The following is a 25,139-nucleotide window of genomic DNA, read 5'->3' on the forward strand; positions in this document are numbered from 1 at the left end:
AGAAGAAAATTTTAATTATCATTCTTCAAGCCCCTGTCTGCCTATCTTGTTTGGGAGATAGGGTGTCTCACTTGTTGGAAATTGGCTAGATGGAAAAATACTATATTACTAGATTGTCTGATCAAGGATCACTAAAAATCTACCAGTCTACTTTCTCAAAGTAGGACTAAAGTATATGCCACTGTGCTGTCTTCTTTTTATAAGAATTCTAGGGCTGAGTCTGGGTCATCTTGCAAATCATTTTACTCTCTAAGCTATCTTCCTAATACTTGCTCTGTTTCATTTTTATTTTTTGGTGTTTTTCTAAGAGACAAAAAAATTATCGTCTACTGTTCACCTCTGTATTCTTAGCACACAGATGACTGCTATGAACTTTACAAACACTCAATAAATATAAGGTGAAATAATTAGTGACTAACAATTGAGGAAAATGTCATTTGTTATTCAATAAGCAAAAATAAATTTCCCGCACTCAATTTATTTCTTAAATGTATTGTGGTAAATTCGATAAAATACGTAACTTGTACCAAATAGGAAACTTGAAATCATTTAGAGAATACTATCTTCTGTAAGAAGTTCAAATATATTTTCCTCTGTCAATAATTTTATTAACACTAGTCAAATGAATGACCTTTATTTAATTTATTTCAGATATTAAAAATAGCAAAAAGGAAGGTACTTTATTAAGGCTTCATTTTCATTTTAGTCATAGTTTGACCAATAAGAAGAAAAGAAGTATGAAAAGAAAAATAATGTTATATGCACCACTAGGAGAAACATCCTGGGTATACAGGTTTAAAAGATAAATTTACCAACATATTTTTTAGTTCTCAGTGCCTTGGCAAGTTTTTTTAATTGCAATACAAGGATCTTGATAAATTGATTTCAAAGATGTGGTAATGTTAGTGATCAATCTCTTTCTTCCTATGGCCCCATAGTACATGGTATGAGCCTTTACTCAAGCACTTACTGATCTATCTGGAATTAGATGCCAATGGGAGGGTCCTTATCAGTTAATGGATTCACATCCTAGAAAATGAAAGGAGATGAATTCAGCTGAATTCAGTAACTACTGGTCTCGTCTCTTCTCTTCTCTTCTCTTCTCTTTTCTTCTCTTCTCTTCCCTTGTTATCATTAGAGCATTTCACACCTGCACATATCTACATATATATGTATATATACACATATACATACATATAGCGTATATATTCATATACATACATATAGCGTATATATACATATACATATACATATATATATATTGTGGGTAGTAGGTTGAAGGAAAGAGGGAGAGAGAGAAAAAGAGAGAGACAGAGACAGAGACAGAGACAGAGAGATGAGAGAAAGAGTAAGCATGTTCCTCTTTGATCACAGAAGTGTAGAATCAAGTTCACCATTTAATTCTTTTCCTACCTTACAAAGGAATCAATCAACATCCATATGAATACCTGATTTTTGATGAAGAAGTCTGAAATTCACACTGGAAAAAGAAAGCATCTTCAACAAATGTTGTCAGTCTAACTGGATGTCTGCATGTAGAGAAATGTAAATAGAACCATGTGTATCACCCTGCACAAACTCAAGTCCAATTGGGTAAAAGACTTCAACCAGACACAATGAACCTGATAGAACAGAAATTGGGAATAGCAAGGCAATAGAATCAACAACTAATAAGTGCGACCTCATGAAACTGAAAAGCTTCTGTAAGGCAAAGGATACTGTCAATTGGACAAAAGGACAACCTACAGAATGAGAAAAGATTTTCATCAACTCCACCTCTGATAGAGGGCCAATATCCAAAAATATCTACTCTTGGGTGTTTATACTCAACAGACTCCTCATCCTACCTGAAGGATATTTGTTCAACTATTTTCATAGTAGCCAGACACTAGAAGCAACCTAGATATCCCTCAACCGAAGAACAGATGAAGAAAATGTGGTATATTTACAAAACGGAGTATTACTTGGCTGTTTCAAAAAATGACATTATGAAATTTGCCTGCAAAATATGTAAAGAATTCAAGAATCTAGACATTAACAAACTAAACAATCCAATTAAAAATGGGGTACAGGCTTCAGCAGAGAATTCTCATTAGAGGAATCTGAAGTGGCTGAGAAACACTTAAACAGAAATACTCAAAATCCTTAGCATAGCCATTGAAAAAATGCAAATCAAATCTACTTTAAGATTCTGTCTTACCCCTGTCAGAATGGCAAAGACAAAAAAGACAAGAACCAGCTAGTGCTGTTGAGGATGAGGAGCAAGAGGAAGACTTCTCCATTGCTGATGGGAGTTCATTTTTTAACTTAAAAAAAAAAATCATCCTGAGTAATGTAACACACTCAGAATCAAACATGATATGTTCTCATTTGTAAGTGGATAGTAGTTAAATAAAAGATAGTTATACTGTAATCCACAGAAACAGAGAAGGTAGATAAAGATTGGAGGGACAGAGTATATAGATCTTTCTGGAAAGAGGAATAGAAGAGATTTTGAGGGTGGGTGAGAATAGAAACAGAAATAGTCAGGAAGGGGAGGGATAGAGAGGGAGAGAGTACAGTGCATTAAGAGGAAAAGAGGTGAGCATTTATGGGGTAATATGAAAGCCTAGTGTGGTGGAAATTTCCTGCAACCTTGAAGTTCACTCTAATAAGGACTCCTAGTAATGGAGGGTATGGAGCCTGAATACGCCATCTTCTGTAGGCAGGATAGGCTTATAGTGGCGGAACTGGGACAACAATTTAGACACAAAATCTGACCCACAACCTGCCCTACCTGAAAGATGCTTTGGGGCAATGACAGCTCACAGCTTGTGGAAGGTCTAACATGAAGCTCATACCAAGAAAGGGTGTCTATGCCTGACACTCCCTAGATGGCAAAGATCCAGAAGCTGGATAGATCAGAGACCTAGGATAGAATCACATAAGACTTGCAAAAACGAGTCAATAAAATGATTCCCTGAGAGAGATCCTTGACTAACAATAGAACAGATAAAAAGAGCCATTGCCAGACATTCCCACAGAACTTGGGGAGGATTACCAGAGGTTGACACTAGAGGAACAGGCCTATAATCAGCTAAGATGGACTCATAGAGCCACTCACTTGTATGGTCTGCACTAGGCCCTCTCAAAACAGCTGAGGCTTTTGGCCTGGGGTTTGTGTTGGACCCCTATCAGTGGGAGTAGGAATGTCTCTGAATTTTTGCCTGCAAGCGGAATCTTCCCTCTACTGGTTTGCAGCATTCCATTTCAATACCAGGGTATTAGCCTAGTCTTGATACACTTCATTGTGCAGAGTTCAGTTGATAGCAAAGGGTGGGAGTGGGGTCCTGCTATTTTGGAAGGGATACAGTGGAGCAGTAGATTTTGGAGAGAGGGAGGTGGAAGGAGTACTAGGACCTGGGACAGGAAAAGGCTGCAGTGGGATATATTGTATAAGAGAAAAATAAATAAATTAAGAATATATTTATATTTTAGAATTTCATAATTATATCTAGATCATATTTCTCCCTGTCCCAGCTCATCTTCAGTCTACTGCTTCTTTTATGCCTTCCCCAACTTAGTGTCCCCATTATCAGAGAAGCCTCTTCTTGCAGTGGATTTCCATTAACACGGAGGCCCAGAACTCAAAGTGCAAGAATAAGTGATTGCAGGACTGCAGAGTGTACCTCCATAGTTGAGGCATCTGTACTGCACTCTCTTCTCCTAAGGCTCAGGAATCACTGTGAACCCTGGAGCAAACAAAGTGAAAGTGCAAAAGGGAGCCGAAGACTCCAACCGAACAGTGTTTTCCAGGAACAGCAGAACTGTTGTACGTTTTAAATTACATCGGATGTTGCAGCATCCATTGGACTGGGTAAGCTCAAGCCAAACAAAATATTAGTAAAACTGAGGGAAGTGCATCATAAAGTTCCATCCCTGACTGAAGAATTATAGGCAATTGATAGCTGCTGGGACGGGGTAGAGCAGAGTTTCAATCTCTAGGAGTGTTGCTACTGTATGTGGGCCACACTCCAGTAGATGGGCAACTACCTAAGAGTATATAGGGTAGGGCGATTTGGACCTGAAGAGTTCGAAAAGGAAGGTACAGCACTTAAAAAAAAAAACTAACACAAAAAATAAAATCAGAAAGCTGGGGTTTCTTAGGCTCTCATGATGTGACTTAACATAGACCTTATTGAGAAAATGAACATCAAAGGACTGGGTGAGCTGTTGTTTTTGAAGAGCAGTGAGCTGGGACAGGTAAGGAAAGACCTGAGGGAAATTGGGGTCAGTGAAATAGAAAATTGAAACTGCTGTAAGTACAAGCAATGACAATGTGGCTTGACTGACTGCCCTGCCCTGGTTACCACTTGAAGATGAATTAAGTGATGGATAATTGAAATGAAACTGGTTCAGGCAAGAGTACAGTTGGAGAAAGTACAGATACATGATCACATTCCTGCATATTTTTGACTATAGAAAAGTAGAATAAGCAAAACGCCTTAATAAATTGGGAAGTGATTGTCATAGGACATATCAAGGTAGATACCTGATGCCACTTCTTGTCCCGAAATGTAGTCTTGAATAGAGAGAGAAATACTTGTTGATAAACAAAAGTCCAGTTCATATCTGATTAATTTTCCATAGTCATCAATAGCCATCTGGAATGTCAAATTGGAATACATGGGTCTGGAATATTGTCAGAGATACAGAATTGAGATTATTCATAACTGTGAATGTGGATAACATCTTTAAAGAAGTTTAGGTAGGAAATAGACTCAGCCCTTGAACTACATTAGACCACCTTCTGATGAACAACACTGATGCAAGGAAGTGACTAGGAAAACAGGAAGGAAGTCAATAGAGGCTGGTCTCAGAGACACAATCACAGTAGGTGTTTAAAGGAAAAACAACAACTGTCGAGTACACACGATTTAAAGTGTACCAGAATTGTAAACTTTTTATTTAAAAAGCAACTTTATGGATTCATTTTTACAGAAACTTCTCTTGGTTCAGAACTGCCAACAGATAGACGAAGACACCTGTCCCTATCTGCGTGTAGGAAATATAAACAGTGATTTTCTAACTTGGCTGTTCTCCTTCCGGATGACATTTCCAATATTACCTAGAGGCTTGGGAGATCCAAGCAGACTGGCAGCACCAAAGGTGGGCCTAATCAAATCCTTTTTGGCAAATTCTTCTTCAAGAAGTAAAAGAAAGTTAAGACACTAGGCACAAACCCTATGATTCCCATGATTCTATAGGAAAAAAATTAGGAAGTAATTACTGATTTCTAAATGTACAAAGATTTCAAAGATTGGTTTATTTGGACCTGGGAGAAAGTCAAGGAAAAAAATGAGGATAGTGTTATAACTTTCCTACTGCATGTAATGGAGAGGAGATTAGATGTAATTAATCTCAAAAATTCAAAATGTTCTTCTCCATAACTATATTCTCCTATAATATATGAACTTCTTATTCCTTCCTTTTCATGGCTGGGTAAATGTCCTTTCTTTTTTCTTCTCTCCTTTCACCCCTCTCTCTCTTCTTATAAATAATCACCGAGTATATAAATATTTCTATTCCACATAATGATATATCTGAAAAGTTTTGGAATATTCCTAAATTCATAAAAATCACAGTGTAGTAGGTAATATATCAAGCATGACATTAAAACTTATTCATATGAACGTAGTCATAATAACACACTTCCTGAACATGAGATTATATAATCTCACATTAACTTTTAACAGGATTAGAAAATCATAGAAAACTTCTGATCTTAGGAAATAAAATTTACACTAAGTCAAAGGGATTTAAGACATATAAAATATTCCAAAAATAGAGACTCCAGTGATCAAGAGACTAGATCATGTGTGAACAGTAAAAATCAACACCTCTATATCTACTATAGCTTAGATTTAGACTGCCAGACAACATCATACTAACTAAATTATTTTCATTTTATGATCTCAATTTAGATTCCATAGTGAATGAAAATTGCTCCCATTACATAACTAACACATCTTAATTATATAAGTCACCTAGATGTATCTGGATACCGAGCTTAGGTAACAATATAAGCTAAATGAGCAAACTATGGTGAATAATGCCTATGGATAATTAATGTTACATCATCTAACAAACAACCCTTTTCAATTTTTATTGACCTTTCTCCCTATGTTGTACATTGATGTCTGAGTATTGCTGCCATCTGAGGCTTACAGGCTGACTCATAAGGAAGAGATCATAAAACAGGGAATGAGAGTAATCTTTTCTCTGATAGAGGCACAATCCAGACTGACATCATGAATTCTCTTATGTCAGAACATGGCCACATTTCCATGCCATGACCAACGTAAGAGATATGTTTCATAGTCCGCCTGATAAACTGTTCAAGTACGAAATATGTGAAAGTCCAGGATCACATAAATTCATTTTCCTTTCTGTTGCTGCAATTAAATACAATTAAATACTCTAACCAAAAAAAAAAAAAGACTGGGAAGAAAAGGGTTTATTTGGCTTACATTTTAGTCCATTACTGAAAGAAGTCAAAGAAAGAACTGAAATAGAAGCTTGAAGCAGAAAGAGTGTAGGCTCACTGTGTCTCCCCCACAAGCTTGATTCTACTAGACATGATGATGTTCACTATGAGCTCACATCTTATGAACGGATTAATGATGACATACTCTGAAGACATGACCACAGCTTAATATTATCTAGAAAATACTAAGGAAAAAAAGACATTCCATAGATGTCCTAACAAATCATCTTATGTAATCAAGTTCTTGATAAAGTTATCACTGCAAACTCTATTGAACCCAACATAGTAAAGTCTAAGTCAACCTGCCTTATGTAAATAATCATCTATGTATAACTTTGCCTTAACTAACTGCTATCTGTGTCGTTAAGAGCACAAGTAAGTTCACATGTCTTTAGGTCAGTAATATTTAAAAGGAGCTAATGAAAAATGGTCTTAGTTATTAGTTTTTATTTTCCTTTTTTCCCATTATGTTAGCATCATTGTCCCAACACACACACACACACACACACACACACACACACACACGTGTATACACACACTCATATATATACACATACACATACATATACATATACGTGTGTGTGTGTGTATGTGTGTGTGTGTGTGTGTGTGTGTGTGTGTGTGTTAATTATTTTGGTCAGTTACTTAAATTCTGCATTGTAGCCATTTTAATGAAACATTTAGTATTTAATATTTTAACAAACAATCAATGTACAATTTAATTGGAAATCCTTCTAGATATAATTTAGCCAAAATGTTCAATTTTCATGCATATAAACAATGTCTAAATGTTATTAAATAAGTCTTCTACATTCTTATTTTAAAGCATTAGATTAATTATAATATATTACTTATAGATCCGAAGACAAATTTCATCCAAAGCAAGTGTTTAAATGTACACTATCAAAACCGTAAAGACTACCATGCATTGAAGCCAACATTTATGTGTATATATATGCCTTTGAAAGGTTTGTGAATCCTATTAATAAATGTTTCTATGCATTGTGTAGCTACATGATATTCCATGTACATGCATACTTACATAAATATTTATATTTGTATATGTATATTGTCTTACTTATTGTCTCTGTTGCTATGATGAATGACCATTACCAAAGTCAATCTGGGGGAGAAAAGCATTTATTTGACTTATGCTTCTACATCACTGTTTGTCACTGAAGGAAGTCAGGACTAGAACTCACATGGAGCCCCAACCTGGAGGCAACTGACTCAGAAGCCATGGAGGAGTGCTTCTTATTGGATTGCTCCTCATGTCTTGCTCAGACTGCTTTGTTATAGAACTCAGAACCACTGGCCCAAGTATGTCCCCACCCTCAACTGGCTTACTCAGCAATCGCTAATTAAGAAAATGCTCAGGGTTGTTTTGATTTGCATTTCCCTGATGACTAAGGATGTTGAGCATTTCTTTAGGTACTTAGCCACTCGATATTTCTCAGTTGAGAATTCTTTGTTTAGCTCTATACCCCATTTTTAAGAGGGTTATTTGAATCTCTGCAATCAATTTCTTGAATTCTTTTATATATATATATATATATATATATATATATATATATATATATATATATATATATATATATATTGATATTAGCCCCCATCTGATGTTAGATTAGTAAAAGATCTTTTCCCAATCTGGTGGTTGCCATTTTGTCATAATGCCAGTGTCCTTTGCCTTACAAAAGCTTTGCAATTTTATGAGGACCCATTTGTCTATTCTTGATCTTAGAGCATAAGCTATTGCTATTCTGTTCAGGAAAATTTCCCTAGTGCCCAGAGCTTCCAGGGACTGAATCACCACCCCAAGAATACACAGGGATGGACCTGGGACTCCAGCCACATATGTAACAGAGAATGGCCTTGTCAGGCATCAATGGGAGGAGAGGCCCTTGGCCCTGTCAAGGCTTGATGTCCCAGCGTACATGAATATCAAAGCAGGGAGTTAAGAGGGAGTGGATGGTGGGTGGGGCGGGAGTACCCTCATAGAAGCAGGGGGAGATAGAGGGTTTCTGGAGGGGAAACCGGGAAAGGGGATAACATTTCAAATGTAAATAAAAATATCCAATAAAAGAAAAATTGTAAAAAAGAAAAGCTCTACATACTTGTTTACAGTTCTGTCTTATAGAGGCATTTTCTTAATTGAGTTTCCCTCCTTTCAATGTCTGTAGCTGGTGTCAAGTTGACAGAGAACTAGCCAGTACATATATGTATATGTGATTAACTACACACACACTCTTACATACATGTAAACATACATAGGCATATATGTACATATATGAATGCTTATATCTTATATACATAGAACCTAATCTCAGTTATTCTGGAAAGTAGTATTATCTCATTATGTAGATTTGTGTGCTCCTAATCAAAGAGATTAAGTAACTGAAAAAATCTCACAGTTTTAAAATTATAATATTTAAATTTTTTAAGATTATAATATAACTACATCATTTTACCCTGTGTCTTTTCTCTCTCCAACCACTCAAATATACGCTCTTTCCACACTCTCTTGCATTCATGGCCTCTTTCATTTAATTGCTCACATACATAGAAACACACACGTTTCTAAATATATGTATTTACAAGCGGCTCAGTCCATAAAAAATGTGACTTTTATGTATGTTCTCAAGGCTGATCACTTGGTATTGGATAACCAACTAGTATGTAGGAAAAGTCATATTGTATGCTGTTTCACTTTACTGTTTGTGGAGACTCACCTCACAATTTGACTAAACAGTCACAAAATAAGTTTCATATAATCTTTGTAAAAGCACTAACAACTGAATAGTAGGTAGACAGTCATAAACACAAGTAGATACCTGCAGAATAAATTTCCTTTGGATAACTGTGAACCACATGGTGCCCAACCTGGGACTTCTGGAATATCTAGACTTTACCCAGTAATTAGATTAGGGTACCTCCTTTCTTTCTATTTTGGTAACAGCTTATTTATCCACTGACAATTTTATGGACTTTGTCACAGACACCTAGGCCATGGGTCCTGAAGTCACAGACAGTAAGGAGAGAATGCCTTTCACTGTTGAAACAGTATATACAGAAGAATGGGGGGAATGGTTTACTCCTCACTAAGGTGTACTTCTGAACTTTCTGTGCAGCCTGAGTTCAGATTACCCATGGGAGACAGGCTGAGTCACCTTCTAGGAAAAACTCATCATTCTGATAGATGATCCCTCCCAGAAGTTTTGTTTTCAACAGATGCTTTAGAGTTCTGCTTCTGTTTAAGTCTAGATATTCCAGAATTCTGTTTAATTTTGGATTTTATTTGCATTTATAAGAAAGAAGGTGGTATTATAAAGATACTTTTTATATAGTCCTAATCTCATACCATTTTTCATTTGCATATACACCAAAAATGCCTGATGCTTGTATGTACTTTTATCTGTCTATAAGTTCTCTCTCTCTCTCTCTCTCTCTCTCTCTCTCTCTCTCTCTCGTTTGTGGTCCTACAACCCAGCTTTATTTGACGCTGAACATAATTTGCCTAAATGTAAATATACTGGTGTAAATATTTCATGATATAAGGATGCCAAGTAGAAAATTGCATCCAATACATCTCTGGTAGACATGGCCTTCATTCTGACTTCATTTTTCTTTTCCTTTCTTTTAACTGGATACTTTTTATTTACACTTCAAATGTTATCCCATTTACCAGTTTCCCCTTCTTGAAGCCCCTATCCCATTCACATTCCCCCTGCTTCTATGTGGGTGTTCTCCCAACCACCCACCAACCCCTTCCCAACTCCCTGCCCTGACATTCCCCTACACTGGGGCATCAAGCCTTGGCAGGACCAAGGGCTTCCCTTCCCATTTATGCCCAACAAAGCCAGACTCCACTACATATGCAGAAGGAGCCATAGGTCCGTCCATGTGTACATTTGGATGGTGGTTTAGACCCTGAGAGCTCTGGCTGATGGTATTTTGTTCTTATGGGGTTGCAAACCTCTTCACCTCCTTCAATTCTTCCTCTAACTCCTCCATTGGGGACCCTATTCTCAGTACAATGGTTGACTGCAAGCATCTGCCTCTATATTTGTTATGCTCTGGCAGAGCCTCTCAGGAGACAGCTATACCAGGCTCCTGTCAACTTGTACTTCTTGGCATCAGTAATACTGTCTGAGTTTGGTGGCTGTGTATGGGCTGGATCTCCAGGTGGGGCAGTCTCTGGATGGTGTTTCCTTCAGTCTCTGCTCCATACTTTGTTTCCGTATTTCCCTTCTGTGAATATTTTTGTTCCCCGTTCTAAGAAGAACTGAAGCATCCTCACTTTGGTTATCCTTCTTCTTGAGCTTCAGGTGGTTTGTGGATTGTATTTTGGGTATTCCAAGTTTTGAGGCTAATACCCACTTATCAGTGAGTGTATACCACGTGTGTTTTTTTGTCTTTGGGTTATCTCACTCTAGGTAATATTTTCTAGTTCCATCCATTTGCCTATGAATTTCATGAAGTCATTTTTAATAGCTGAGTAGTACTCCAGTGTGTAAATGTACCCCATTTTCTGTATCCATTCCTCTGTTGAGGGAAACCTGGGTTCTTTCCAGCTTCTGCTATTATAAATAAGGCTTCTATGAACATAGTGGTGCATGTGTTCTTGGTATATGTTGGAGCATCTTTTGGGTAAATACCCAGGAGTGGTTTAGGTAGGTACTAAGGTAATACTATGTCCAATTCTCTGAGGAACCTCTAAACTGATTTCCAGAGTGGTTGGACCAACTTGCCATCCCACCAGTAAAGGAGGAGTGTTCTTCTTTCTCCACATCTTCTCTAGCATCTGTTGTCACATGAGTTTATTTAGCTTAGCCATTTTGAATGATGTGAGGTTTTCTCTCAGGGTTGTTTTGATTTGCATTTCCCTGATGACTAAGGATGTTGAACATTTTTTTAAGTGCTTCTCATCCATTCGAAATTCTTCAGTTGAGAATTCTTTGTTTAGCTCTGTAAGCCATTTTTAATAGAGTCATTTGCTTCTAAGGAGTCTAACTTTTTGAGTTCTTTGTATATATGGGATACTAGCCATCTATTGGACAAAGGATTAGTAAAGATCTTTTCCCAATTTGTTGGTTGCCATTTTGTCCTAATGACAGTATCCTTTGCCTTACAGAAGCTTTGCAATTTTATGAAGTTCCATTTCTCCATTTTTGATCTTAGAGCATAGGACATTTGTGTTCTGTTCAGGAAGTTTCCCCCAGTGCCCATGTGTTTGAGGCTCTTCCTCACCTTTTCTTTTAGTTTGAATGTATCTTGTTTTATGTGGAAGGCCTTGATCCACTTGGACTTGAGCTCTGTATAGGGCTATAAGAATGGATCAATTTGCATTCTTCTACATGCTGAACTCCAGTTAAACCAGCACCATTTGTTGAAAATGCTCTTTTTTCCCCACTGGATTGTTTTAGCTCCTTTGTCAAATATCAAGTGACTATAGTTGTGAGTTCATTATTGGGTCTTCAGTTCTATTCGATTGATCTACCTGCCTATCTCTGTACCAATAACACACAGCTTTTATCACTATTGCTCTATAATACAGTCTTAGGTCCGGGAAGGCGATTTTCCCCAGAAGTTCTTTTATTGTTGTGAATAGTTTTTGCTATCCTGGGTTTTTTTTGTTATTCTAAATAAATTTGCAAGATTTTTGTTCTAACTCTTTGAAGAATTAAGTTAGAATTTTGGTGGGGATTGCATTGAATCTGTAGATTGCTTTGAGCAAGATGGCCATTTTTACAATATTAATCCTGCCAATCCATGAGTATGGGAGATGTTTCCATTTTCTGAGATCTTCAATTTTTTCCTTCAGAAACTTGAAGTTTTTGTCACACAAATCTTTCACTTGCTTGGTTAGAGTCACACCAAGTTATTTTATATTATTTGTAATTATTCTGAAGGGTGTAATTTCCCTAATTTCTTTCTCAGTCTGTTTATCCTTTGAGTAGAGGAAAGCTATTGATTTGTTTGAGTTAATTTTATATACAGTCAAATTGCTGAAGTTGTTTATCAGGTTTAGTTCTCTGGTGGAATTGTTAGGGTCACTTATGTATACTATCATATCATCTGCAAACAGTGATATTTTAATTTCTTCCTTTTCAATTTGTATCCCTTTAACCTCCTTTTGTTTTCTGATTGCTCTGGCTAGGACTTCGAGAACTATATTGAATAAGTAGGCAGAGAGTGGGCAGCCTGTCCTAGTCTTTGATTTTAATGGGGTTGTTTCAAGTTTCTCTCCACTTAGTTTGATGTTGGCTACTGTTTTGATGTATATTGCTTTTACTGTGTTATGTATGGTCCCTGAATTCCTGATCTTTCTAAAACTTTTAATATGAAAGGGTGTTGAATTTTGTCAAATGCTTACTCAGCATCTAATGAAATGATCATGTGGTTTTTATCTTTCAGTTTGTTTATATAGTGGATTACGTTAATGGTTTTCTGTATATTGAACCATCCCTGCTTACCTGGGATGAAGCCTATTTGATCATGATGGATGATTGTTTTGATGTGTTCTTGTATTCTGATTGTAAGAATTTATTGAGTATTTTTTGTCAATATTCATAAGGGAAATTGGTTTGAAGTCCTCTTTCTTTGTTGGGTCTTTGTGTGGTTTAGATATAAGTGTAATTGTGGCTTCATAGAAGGAATTGAGTAGTGTTCTTTCTATTTCTTTTTTGTTGACTAGTTTGGAGAGTATTAGTATTAGGTCTTCTATTAAGGTCTGATAGAATGCTGAAGTAAACCCATCTTGTCCTGGACTCTTTTTGGTTGGAAGACTTTTAATAACTTCTTCTATTCCTTTGGGAGTTATGTGGTTGTTTAGATGGTTTACCTGATTCTGATTTAATTTTGGTACCAGGTCTCTGTCTAGAAAATTGCCCATTTCATCCAGCTTTTCCAGTTTTGTTGAATATAGTCTTTTGTATTAGGATCTGATAAGTTTTTTAATTTTCTCAGATTCTGTTGTTATGTCTCCCTTTTCATTTCTGATTTTATTAATTTTGATACTCTCTTGATGCCCTTTGGCTAGTCTAACTAAGGGTTTATATATCTTGTTTTTTCTTTTTTTCAAAGAACCAGCTTCTGGTTTTGTTGATTCTTTGTATAGCTCTTTTTGTTTTTACTTGGTTGATTTCAGCCCTGAGTTTGACTATTTCCTGCTGTCTACTCCTCTTGGGTGTATTTGATTCTTTTTGTTTTAGAGCTTTTAGGTGTGCTGTTAAGTTGTTAGTGTATACTCTCTCCAGTTTCTTTTTGGAGACACTCAAAGCTATGTGTTTTCCTCTTAGTACCGCTTTAACTGTGTTACATAAGTTTGGGTATGTTGTGCCTTCATTTTCTGAAATCTAAAAAGTCTTTAATTTATTTCCTTATTTCTTCCTTGACCAAGTTACCATTGTGCAGAGCATTGTTTACCTTACATGTATATGTGTGCTTTCTGTTGGTTTTGTTGCTATTGAAGACTTTTCTTAGTCCATGGTGATTTGATTGGATGCTTGGGATTATTTCAATCCTCTTGTATCTGTTGAGGACTGTTTTGTGACCAATTATATGGTCAATTTTGGAGAAGGTACCATGAAATGTTGAGAAGAAGGTATATTCTTTTGTTTTTTGATGAAATATTCTATAGATATCTGTTAAACCATTTGGTTCATAACTTCTGTTATTTTCTCCGTGTCTCTGTTTAGTTTCTGTTTCCAAGATCTGTCCATTGCTGAGAGTGGAAAGTTGAAGTCTCCCACTATTATTGTGTGAGGGGCAATGTGTGCTTTGAACTTTAGTAAGGTTTCTATTATGAATGTGGATACCCTTCCATTTGGAGCACAGATATTGAGAATTGAAGGTTCATCTTTGTGGATTTTTCCTTGGATGAATATAAAGTGTCCTTCCTTATGTTTTGATAACTTCTGATTGAAAGTCAATTTTATTTGATATTGGAATGGCTACTCCAGCTTGTCTTTTTGGGAACATTGTCTTGGAAAATTGTTTTCCTGCCTTTTACTCTGAGATAGTGTCTGTCTTTGTCACTGAGGTATGTTTGCTGTACACAGCAAAATGCTGGGTCCTCTTTTTGTATCCAAACTGTTAGTATATGTCTTTTTATTGGAAAATTGAGACCATTGATGTTGAGAGATATTAGGGACCAATGATTATTGTTTCCTGTTATTTTTGTTGTTAGAGGTGAAATTATGTTTGTGTGGCTGTGTTGTTTTGTGTTAGGTGAAAGAAGATTACTTTCTTGCTTTGGCTAGGGTATAGTTTCCCGTCTTTGTTGGAACTTTCCATCTATTATCCTTTGTAGGGCTGGATTTGTAGAAAGATATCATTTAAATTTAGTTTTGTCATGGAATATCTTGGTCTCTCCATCTATGTTATTTGAAGATTTTGCTGGATATAATAACCTGGGTGGGCATTTGTGTTCTTGTAGTGTCTGTATGACATCTGCCCACCTTCTTCTAGCTTTCATAGTCTCTGTTAAGAAGTTTGGTGTGATTCTGAGAGATCTGTCTTTATATGTTACTTGACCTTTTTTCCTTACTGCTTTTAATATTCTTTCTTTGGTTTGTACATTTGGTGTTTTAACCATTATGTAACTGGAGGAATTCTTTTCTGATCCAATCTATTTGGAGTTTTGTAGGCATCTTGTATGTTTATGTGCATCTCTCTCTTTACATTAGGGTAGTTTTCTTCTATAATTTTGTTGTAAATATTTATTCCTGTTTAAGTTGGGAATCTTTGCTGTCTTCTATACATGTTATCCTTAGATTTGATCTTCTCATTGTGTCCTGGATTTCCTGGATGTTTTGGGTTAAGAAGTTTTAAGTTTTCCGTTTTCTTTGATGGCTTTGTCAATGTTTTCTATGTTATCTTCTGTCCCTCAGATTCTCTCTTCTATCTCTTGTATTCTGTTATTAATGCTTGCATCTATGACTCAATCTCTTTCCTAGGTTTTCTATCTCCAGGATTTCTCCCTTTGTGGTTTCTTTATTGTTTTTATTTCCATTTTTATATCCTGGATGATTTTGTTTAATTCATTCACTGGTTTGGTTGATTTTTGTGTTTCTCTTTAAGGGCTTCTACTTGTTTACCAATGCTGTCCTGTATCTTTTTCAAAAAGATACAGTTTATGCCTTTTTAAAAGTCTTCTAACTTTATCATGAGTTATGATTTTAAATCAAAGTCTTGATTTTCTGTTATGTTGGGGAATTGCTGTGGTGGGGTAACTGGATTCTGATGATGCCAAGTGGCCTTAGTTTTTGTTGCTTAGGTTCTTGCCCTTGCCTCTCACCATCTGCTTATCTCTGGTGTTACCTGATCTTACTGTCTCTGTTAGTGGCTTGACCATCCTGTAAGCCTGTATGCCAGCACTGCTGGGAGACCAGCTCTCTCCCCTGGGGTACTGGGACTTTAATGTTTTCTATTGCTGAAAATATTTGTGTTCTCTCTCTCTCTCTCTCTCTCTCTCTCTCTCTTTCAGTGAAATTCAAGTTAAGTTTCATGGATGTATATTCTTTGCTTAATGAAGTGTGTTTAAACATTTGCTATTGTGGCTTGCATTTGTCATAAGTCCATCACTGCATTCTATCTCCTTGACATCTCCACTATTTCATTCCCAGCTTTGTTATTCATTAGAATTTTCTATTTCTTAGTGCTATCTTAATCGCACAGTGTCTTTTCTATTTCTAGACTTTCTCAAGATGATGAATCTGAATAAATTGAGAGAAGACTTAGTACCTTGGGGAGTTAGAAAATTAGAAAGAAAGAGAATAAATAACTAACCTAATAGAAGACTCTACTTGGAAGTTAACTCCCAGAGATGATTTTCTGGCTTCAATGACGAGTTTGGGATATACTGATGAATGAAAGAAAAGCATCCTTGTCTATAAAAGTTGATGAGCCTTTGAATCAATGCAGCCATTGCTGCCAGTGACTAACTTTCTTTCCATGCAAAAATTGAGGCAATCCAGTTAATCGTACAAGACTATTCATCTGCAAATTTAGACTATAGTCACGATCTCTTTTATGCAAATGACAAAAGTTTTCATAAAATTATATTTTAATTTTTAAGAAGCATTGACTTTTATCAGACTCTTCCACTCTTATTGCATTGACAGTGATTCTTCCTTTACTCCTCATCATTATACATAAATTTTTCCCACTTCAGCTGGTCTTCCTAAAACCACTCTCTCAACTTCATAATACCTAAAGTATATTGGTATAGGAAAATCTGCTGGTGCATGAGTAGTCTTGCAGTGGTTCTTGAAGTAAACTGACTGCCCCTTCTGTAACAACCATTAGCTGATAGTGGGTCCTTAGCTGAGGGTGGAATGTCACACGTACCTCTCCCATCTATTCTGGCATTTTGGTTTTCTTGGTATTTGGTAGCTCTTATGTGTGTCTGCAATACCAGCTGCTGTGAACTTATGTGTGCAATGGCCTTACCATGTTCTCTCTATTAAACTACATGAATCTGTATCTTCTGTATCTACCAAGTGAATATGGAATACATGTCTACATCATTCTCTTACTCAAATGTATTTTCTGTTCATCAGCCCTCACCTGATCCTGTATGTTATAAGGTCTTACAGCCCATTGTTGCACTTAGTAACCATATGCTAATCCTCTTTCCCTATTCATTTTGTCTTTCTTTCAATAGTTCAATTACAAAAGGAATCAAGTTTGGGGAAAGAATTGATCAAGTTTCAGAGCTTCTATGTTAAGGATAAGTGTTGCACACATTTTTCTGGAATGACACGGCATATCCTCCTTTACTTTTACAGCTGCAGAGACAAAATAGAGGCTGCTACATAGCATAGTGACCACCATTCAGTGAGCCAGGATCCCTGGGTTCCATGTGGAACAAAATCAGAGGAGATACTTCATTCTACCTCATCACATATGTGGCAGATGGATTATATTGTCGATGGTTCCCTGAGCAACTATCTGTCCCTTGGCCCTAAACCAATGTTCACACGTCAGGAAGTACATTTTGAGATGTTCTGTAAGTCAGTAATTTACAATGTAATAGGAAGGCCAAGTGTGCATAGAGGGGAGTCCCTAACATTTCAACAAAATCTAAACTATCTTTTATTCATAGTTTCCAGCACTGTTGTGGTTGGTTCCCTTTGATAGTCCTGGTAGAAGTAGCCTCAGCATCACTGTGGCCTTGGCAACCAAGGAGGAAGCAGAAGAAAGTGCTCATGTTCTTTCTTTGAGGCAAGACTCACTTTTGAGATGAGAACATATGTTTTATCTGCCATGTTTATACTATGCCAATTCTGTTGTTTCTATTATCAGTTATTTTATGCTTCTTTTCTTTATCATAAAAGTTTTTTGGGGGAAAGTCTGTAATTTTTTAAATACCAGGCTAGTTTTAATTTAAATTCAGTCCAAATATAATTTTTCAAAATATAGATGTGTCTCTGCCAATATACTATTTATTGTGCATTGAGAATAAAATCGAGAGCAGACAAGCATGATGTAGTAATCACGATCCCAGGATGACAGTAAAGAGGGCTAAGCTTAGCTTCTTCAATTGAGTCTCCACGTGTTTATTCACATGAGTCATAAAAGGGGACCAAGGAGACAGGGTTACTGGGAGTGGGTGGGTACAGTTACCACTCTAATCTAGTTGGCTTTCAGTTTTCCTGCATCATGAAAGATTTCGTCTGTGCACATAAAAATATACAAACAAAAATATTCATTCATGTCATTCCCTCTATAGGTTTACATTTATTAGTCAAACATTAAAAATATTCTATTGTATTAATAAAATGTGCAAGCCAAATTTGTCACATATTTAAGGGCTTATTTTGTTCTTTGAATCATCCCCACATGACCTGTGTAAGAATTACAAAACCCTAAAGAGTTAAAAGTGTTTGTTTCACAGGAAATTGGAAGAAATTTATGTGCGCAAGTGAAGCTGAAAGGTCGAATGTGTGACTCACATCTATTGACAGATGGAGTGAGCATAACATAAGCAGACAGTGACTAGAAAACAAGCCGGTTGTGGGAAAGTATTTTTAGAGACTAATTTCTACCCAGCTGTGTCATCTATGAATGGGAGAAGTTCGAGAAAGTTACCTAGGGGTGGCTGAGCTCAATCAAGTGAAAGTTAATGATACCGATTTTGCTTAAGTAGTCACTGCAAACTTTGATGTGCAAATGAAGCTGGTATTGGAACTAATTTCCTGTAGTGTTGGATCCTGCCGTTATCAAGATGTCATAATTCTCTGTTGTAGGAACTCTCATGACTACCACGTTTTTAACAATGTAAACACCCAGGGCTCATGTTTATAAACCTCTTTGCAATTCGAATGCTATTTCCATATACCTGGGAATTGGCAGGAATTGTCTTAGTTTGGAGTACAACCATGTAGTGGAAAGCCTCTTAGTCACTGATAAAATTCTGAAAGCTAATAAATGATTAAGAATAACAAATAAGGCCTGCCAGTTGCTAGTTTGAGATCGGGTGATCAATTAATAAAATTTACTAGAGTGAGTTCCTTCTCAGCTACTTAGAAGAGATATGCACTTTGTATACTTTTATTTAACCATTTTATACATGTATTTAGGTTGAAAGAGATAATATTTATTTTCTCAAGGTTATTCATTAACGATCCTTTCTTTATTACAATACTGGGTTTTCTTTGGTTGAAAATTAATATCTCTACTATACTATAATTCAGATTTCTTTTATTTAAGAATGAATGAATATAAAATAAGCAAACAAATGTATCAACTAACGATGTTATTTTCTTAAAGGTACAACAATAAAAGAAAAGGAAGAAAATGTTTTATTTATTCAGTGTTTTGTCCAAGTAGATGCCGCAACCTAAATCAAATTGAGAAATGATATGTATTAGATTAATAACAAATCTAATGGAAATTGGTATTTACCTCTTTTGAAAACTTGCTCAGTTAGAGAAATTTATTTCTCAAGCAAGAATGAATGATAAAAGCTTAGAAAGTATGAAGACAAACTGCTCCAGTTTCTGTGAATTCTGCTAGTTGTACTGTAGATACTGGGAAAATTCCAGGAAGCCTGAATCTTGAAACTGCCTGCCACATTAAGACAACTCAAACCTGATAAGAAGGCCTCACACGGAGACCCTAGGGTCAAGAATGAAGACTGGTCCCAGAGCTTCTGAGCACCCACCTAAGGACTGCGAATACCCACACTGATCTTCTTGGTTAATCAAGCTAAGGGATTCCTTTTTTGAATACTTTGGTTTGAGCTCTGTTTTCTACCATGAAAAATAAGTTCACAAAGCACGACCATCTTCAAAAATGGACAGGATTTCTGAAAGAGGATATTTCTACCCTCCCAGGAAATGACTAATATGTACAGGGAAATAGGGTCTTTTTAGTTACTATGTGGCTCTTCAATAGTCATGGGTGAATTGTTTTTCAGATATTTTTCACCCTGATCTCTCAACTCCATTATTCTATTGAATATAAAATGAGGTTTGTTTGATGAAGCAGTATATGGATTAAAATCTTCTGTAAATATTTCATCTTTAGTAGTTGTCCTTAAATACATTTCTGAATACCAGTGAGATCTAGGCTGCTCGTCTTACAGCACAAATCAATAATTTCTCGACTAATCATCTGTAGTTACTGCTGAAGTGAAAAAGAAGAGAGTGCTATCTCTAACACTGTGCAAATTCAGTGACTCATTGTTACTAATTTCTGCATGACTCTTAATTGATCACCATTTACAAATGATGACTAGAGACTGAGGTCTTTATACTCTTCTAAATGGCATGTTGGAACATTTAATGAAATCTTTGAGCTAATAAGTTTTTGAAGATAAATGTTACTTATCAGTTATCTTGCCTACATGTTTCCCCATTTTTATTTTAAGTTAGTGTAGAAGTAAAAGTTCATCAGACAGAAGGGAGTTCCAGGTCCTTGCTTCCGTCTTAGCAACTGTAGCCCTCTATATTAATTTTTCCCATGTCTTTATTTCAAAGAGACAGAATAAAGAGAATCCAGATTTCTGGCCTCCTTACCACATTCTAACTTTTTTCATGTATTATGTTGATGAAACTGGGGCCCAAAGAGATGAGCAATTTTTCAGGGGGGGCCAGCAGCATTCCCAACAGGCAAAACATGGGTTGAATCATGGGTCTGATCCTTCCAGTATTATTATCTCCTCATTTATTGAAGTCCTGTGACTAGTAGGTGGCTGAACTTTGGATAGAGGGGTACAGTATATTAATCGAATGATAAAGGTAATCTCTCTGGTACCTCAGTTTCCATGATCTTCAGTGACTTTTCTCTTCATAATTATCTCCTTTCACCTAAATATATGCCATTAGATATTGGAAAGACCAAGATATTACATAGAAACCTTCATATAGGAAACATTTTCAGGACCCATATTCTGATTATCCACTCCTTTGTTATCATTATTGATCATCAGTTACTTCTTCCTTAAAAATATATGATTTAATTTTTATACCATTACATTTAACATCCTCAGTCTCTCACTTATAATGTGATTGTTGAAATCATTGTCCATATATGGGTCATCTTGAGACAAAGAATTACTCTAATGCTTACTCTAGGAAAATTACTATAAATTTTACAATTTATACTAATCTAGGACAAGTGAGACATGACCATACTGTTCATTGAAACAGTATGCAGGTGTGCTTTTCTTTGAGATTAGTGGAAGAAAAGCATCAATTAATCAATGAAATATCTGTAGCATTCAGGCATAAGTATTTACAAATTTGTATTTAGAACATATATATATATATGTATATGTGTGTGTGTGTGTGTGTGTGTATAATCACTAGCAATAGTTTCAGAACTAAAATACAGAAACACACACTCCAATCTTTCTCAAACACACACTAGCACTAAAGATTATATTCAGCATTTTGAATATAAACTCTAAAATCAATTGATTCATTCTAAAATCAATTGAAGGTCAGGATTACTTTCCTGATAAGTAAAAATTTATCAGCAGTATGCATACCTGATTATTTTCTTATAATTATAAAGATGAAGAAGATACAACGAGAAAATTCAAAGAGGCAAAAATAATCTAGGGGCAAACAATTAATGTTATCTGATATAATGAAGAATTTAATGCCCAGAGATGTTTTGATACATAGTATTTATACCAATGCTTTACACTAAACAAAATGGGGGATGCTTGGTCTAAAGAGTTCTGGACTACAGGACTATTTTTAATAATACTAATTCACAGTATTTAAACTATTTCTTAATTTGTAACAATTAAATAAAGGAAATGATGGTTATAGCATTTTGATGTCCATCAAATTATATATGTGGCCTAACCCTTGGAGATTCAATGACTGCCATGATATAAAATGCATGGGTTAGTAACATTTATGTGTTAGTATAAACCACTTTTAACTGAAAGGCAAACCTTCACAGAACGTGTTGGATTTTCAGATTGGAATGATCTAGTCACCTTTTGAAGTATTTTCGAGCATTGTTGAAATAGCACAGTGACAGGTACAAAGAGGTACAGATGTAATATGAAATGAAAAGTCAGTCTACATCTAAGATAACTGATCGAAATACCGTGGACCTGCAGCCTTTTGTTCTTACTATTAAGAAAACACAGCCAGAAAGAGAAAATGGTTAATGGAAATGAAGAAAGTATACCTACTTGCAAGTTGAATCGTAAGTGTTGGTAATTTAATATAGACTGCTTCTGATTTTCTGAGAGCTTAGACTGGTTCTTATCTGTAGATATATTTTTAGTAGAAACACAATAAATGTCTATCAAATTAATGAGGAAACTTCTGCCTGGAGCAACTCACAAATCACCTCTCTCTCTCTCTCTCTCTCTCTCTCTCTCACTGTCTTATTCTTATAAGGAAGTATAATAAGAAAAGAAAAAATGAAAGTGTGCTTTACATTTTTAAATATAAGTGATCCTAGAAAATCATGGTAGTTTTTTCTTTTAAAATGAATAATGCTCTTTATCTAGAGATGTTTAACTCAGTTGTCTACTTTTCCTTCTGACCATCCTGACTTGTGTCTGTGCTATCTTAACTTGCATGCAAATTTGAGGCATCGATGCATAGTAACTCATAAACATGAGAATCAGTTTAATATCTACATTTTCCTCATGGAAAATGGCTATTCATTAATCCTGTGATCAACATTTTAAAATAGTATTTTAGAATTATCTTGACTATAAATATGATCTTACATGTAGCTATTTACTAATCTATGCTGTCATAATATAGATATCATAAGACATTCCAGACCCTAATAACAACTATGAAATCATATTGGAATTTTTTCTTTATGTTGAAGGATATTTTTGTGTATTACAGGAAATATAAAAACTGATGTTGTGCTACTGAAATATATTTGAAACCTATGTATCTATTGTACAGTTTTGTGTTAAAATTCTGTTTACAGCAGCAACCATTTGGGATTGTTTGAATAATACTGCTCCTTTTGCTTTGCTGAACCGTGCTGTAAGATTTTAAGAATCCCATTGTGTGTATATGCTAACCATTAACACTCATAAAAAATTACCTGAGGAAAAACACTTAAATGGTGGGAAAAGCAAGACATGGTAGTGCATGCAAAGAATCCCAGGATTTGGAAGGTGGAGGCAAGAGAAGGAGTTCAAGGTTCTCTTTACCTACACAAGGAGTTTGAAGTCAGTTTGAGACACAGAAAATTCTCTTTCTCTATCTCTGTGTCTCTGTCTCTGTCTCTATCTCTGTCTCTGTCTCTCTCTCTCTCTCTCTCTCTCTCTCTCTCTCTCTCTCTCTCTCCCTCCTCCCCTCTCTCCCTCTTTCTTTTCTCATATGTTGTCATATGGCTCACAAGTTCTGAGGTTTTAGTCCTCCATGGTGCAATGACTCCAATGTTTTAGATCTGATAAGAGGTGTTTTTACACACTATGCTACCAGATAAGGACAGAGACAGTTGAGAATAGTTCCCAGGACAAGATTTGTCCTTCAAAAATCTGTTTTCAGTACTTCCAGTTACCTACCTGCTTCTGTTAGGCATTACTTCCTAAACGTTCTGTCACCTACCAATACTGCCATGAAATTATAAAAATCAAAAGATAAATCTATTCATTAAGTTAGTGCCTTCACAACTCAATTACTTCCTTATGGTGCCACTACCTGGGGACCTTACCCTTAAACATGTGAATCATTTGGTGTGGGGTTGGGAGCATTTCACATCCAAATCACAGTAGTCAGTCTTCATTGTCAAATGATGCTTGAAGAACGTTACATCTGAAACCAAGAAGTCTGGTAGTTTTAGTTAATAATGTGGATGCTTCTTCAGTAAGAGCACCCACTTCAGTAGGAACATCTCCTACACCAGCATGCTTAGCTTTTAGTCTCTTCAGCCAGAGACAGAGAATAAAAGGAGAGAGAAAAGGAAGCTCATGTGAAGGTCAGAAATTTCTGTAGTGATCACTTAGAAGCTCCTTTAAAATAACTGGAGTTTAACTGCTTTGCCTCACTAATCATATTTTAAACTAAATTTTAAGCATTGCTTGCAACCTTTACAATGACCTAGTATGTCCTGGGTTCTACACCTCTTTTCCATGCAACACACCATCTCAATCACTTTGCAGGATAGAGGCAGTAAGCAATAAACTTTAAAGCTATACATTGTCACTTTATACATAACACAGGAAGTTAATGACAATGGTGCTGTGTCTAAGGACTAAGAAGACAGATGAAGGGAACAAATATTATAAAGCATTTTCAAGGGAAATAGAAACTGTTCTCCAGAGAGACCTTTATATTGCCTCCTAGTGATGATGAGTTAAATTGGGGGTGCCAAGCGAGTGGTGGTACATATACCCTAACACCTCAGAAAAGTGCAGCTTCAGTGTGCCAGGTCCTCAGCGGCTTTCTGTGAAGCCATGCAGCTCTAGTTTAGAGTAGAGCAATTATTATTACCCCATGTTTCACTGGGGAATAATTGACAAATAAATGTTGCTTACATTAAAGTATATAATGTGATTTAATATTACTGTACAATAATCAGCAAGTTCCTTATCATATCTGATGACATAATTTGTTTCCTCTTCCTATACTGTGTATTGTAAGAACATTAGAGATCATACTATAGTAAATTTCAGGTCTATGCTATGCTATAGTCCTCATATTCTTTAGAACCATCATGTACAAATCTGAACCCCAGAATTTACTTATCCAGCTGAGAGTTTACATTCTTTGGCCATCGCCTCCCTCTTTTCCGCACCTCCCTGGTTATCACCCTTTTGCTTATGTAAGCTCAGCTTTCTGTGATTTCACGTACGATAGATTTGTCTTTCTATGCTCATTTTATCTCACTAAGCATTATGCATTCTAGGTTCATCCATGTTGAAGTCACATAAAGCAGCACTTTGGGACAGATGGCAGGAACTACCAGTTGAAAACAGCGTCATGTAGTCATAGAAGCAATTTTTAAAATGACAACCTCCGTAGATTAAAGCTTCAGTCATATCCATTTTTAAATCCTTGTCTGGAGATAGTTTCCAGATTTCTTAAAGTGCAATTTTCTGTTTTTTTTTTTAAATTTCACTCTGGTATTAAGTCTGTTTGAATGTGGCAAAGAAGCTATAATA

Source organism: Rattus rattus, chromosome 5 (assembly GCF_011064425.1).
Source record: "Rattus rattus isolate New Zealand chromosome 5, Rrattus_CSIRO_v1, whole genome shotgun sequence".
Classification (NCBI taxonomy): Eukaryota; Metazoa; Chordata; class Mammalia; order Rodentia; family Muridae; genus Rattus; species Rattus rattus.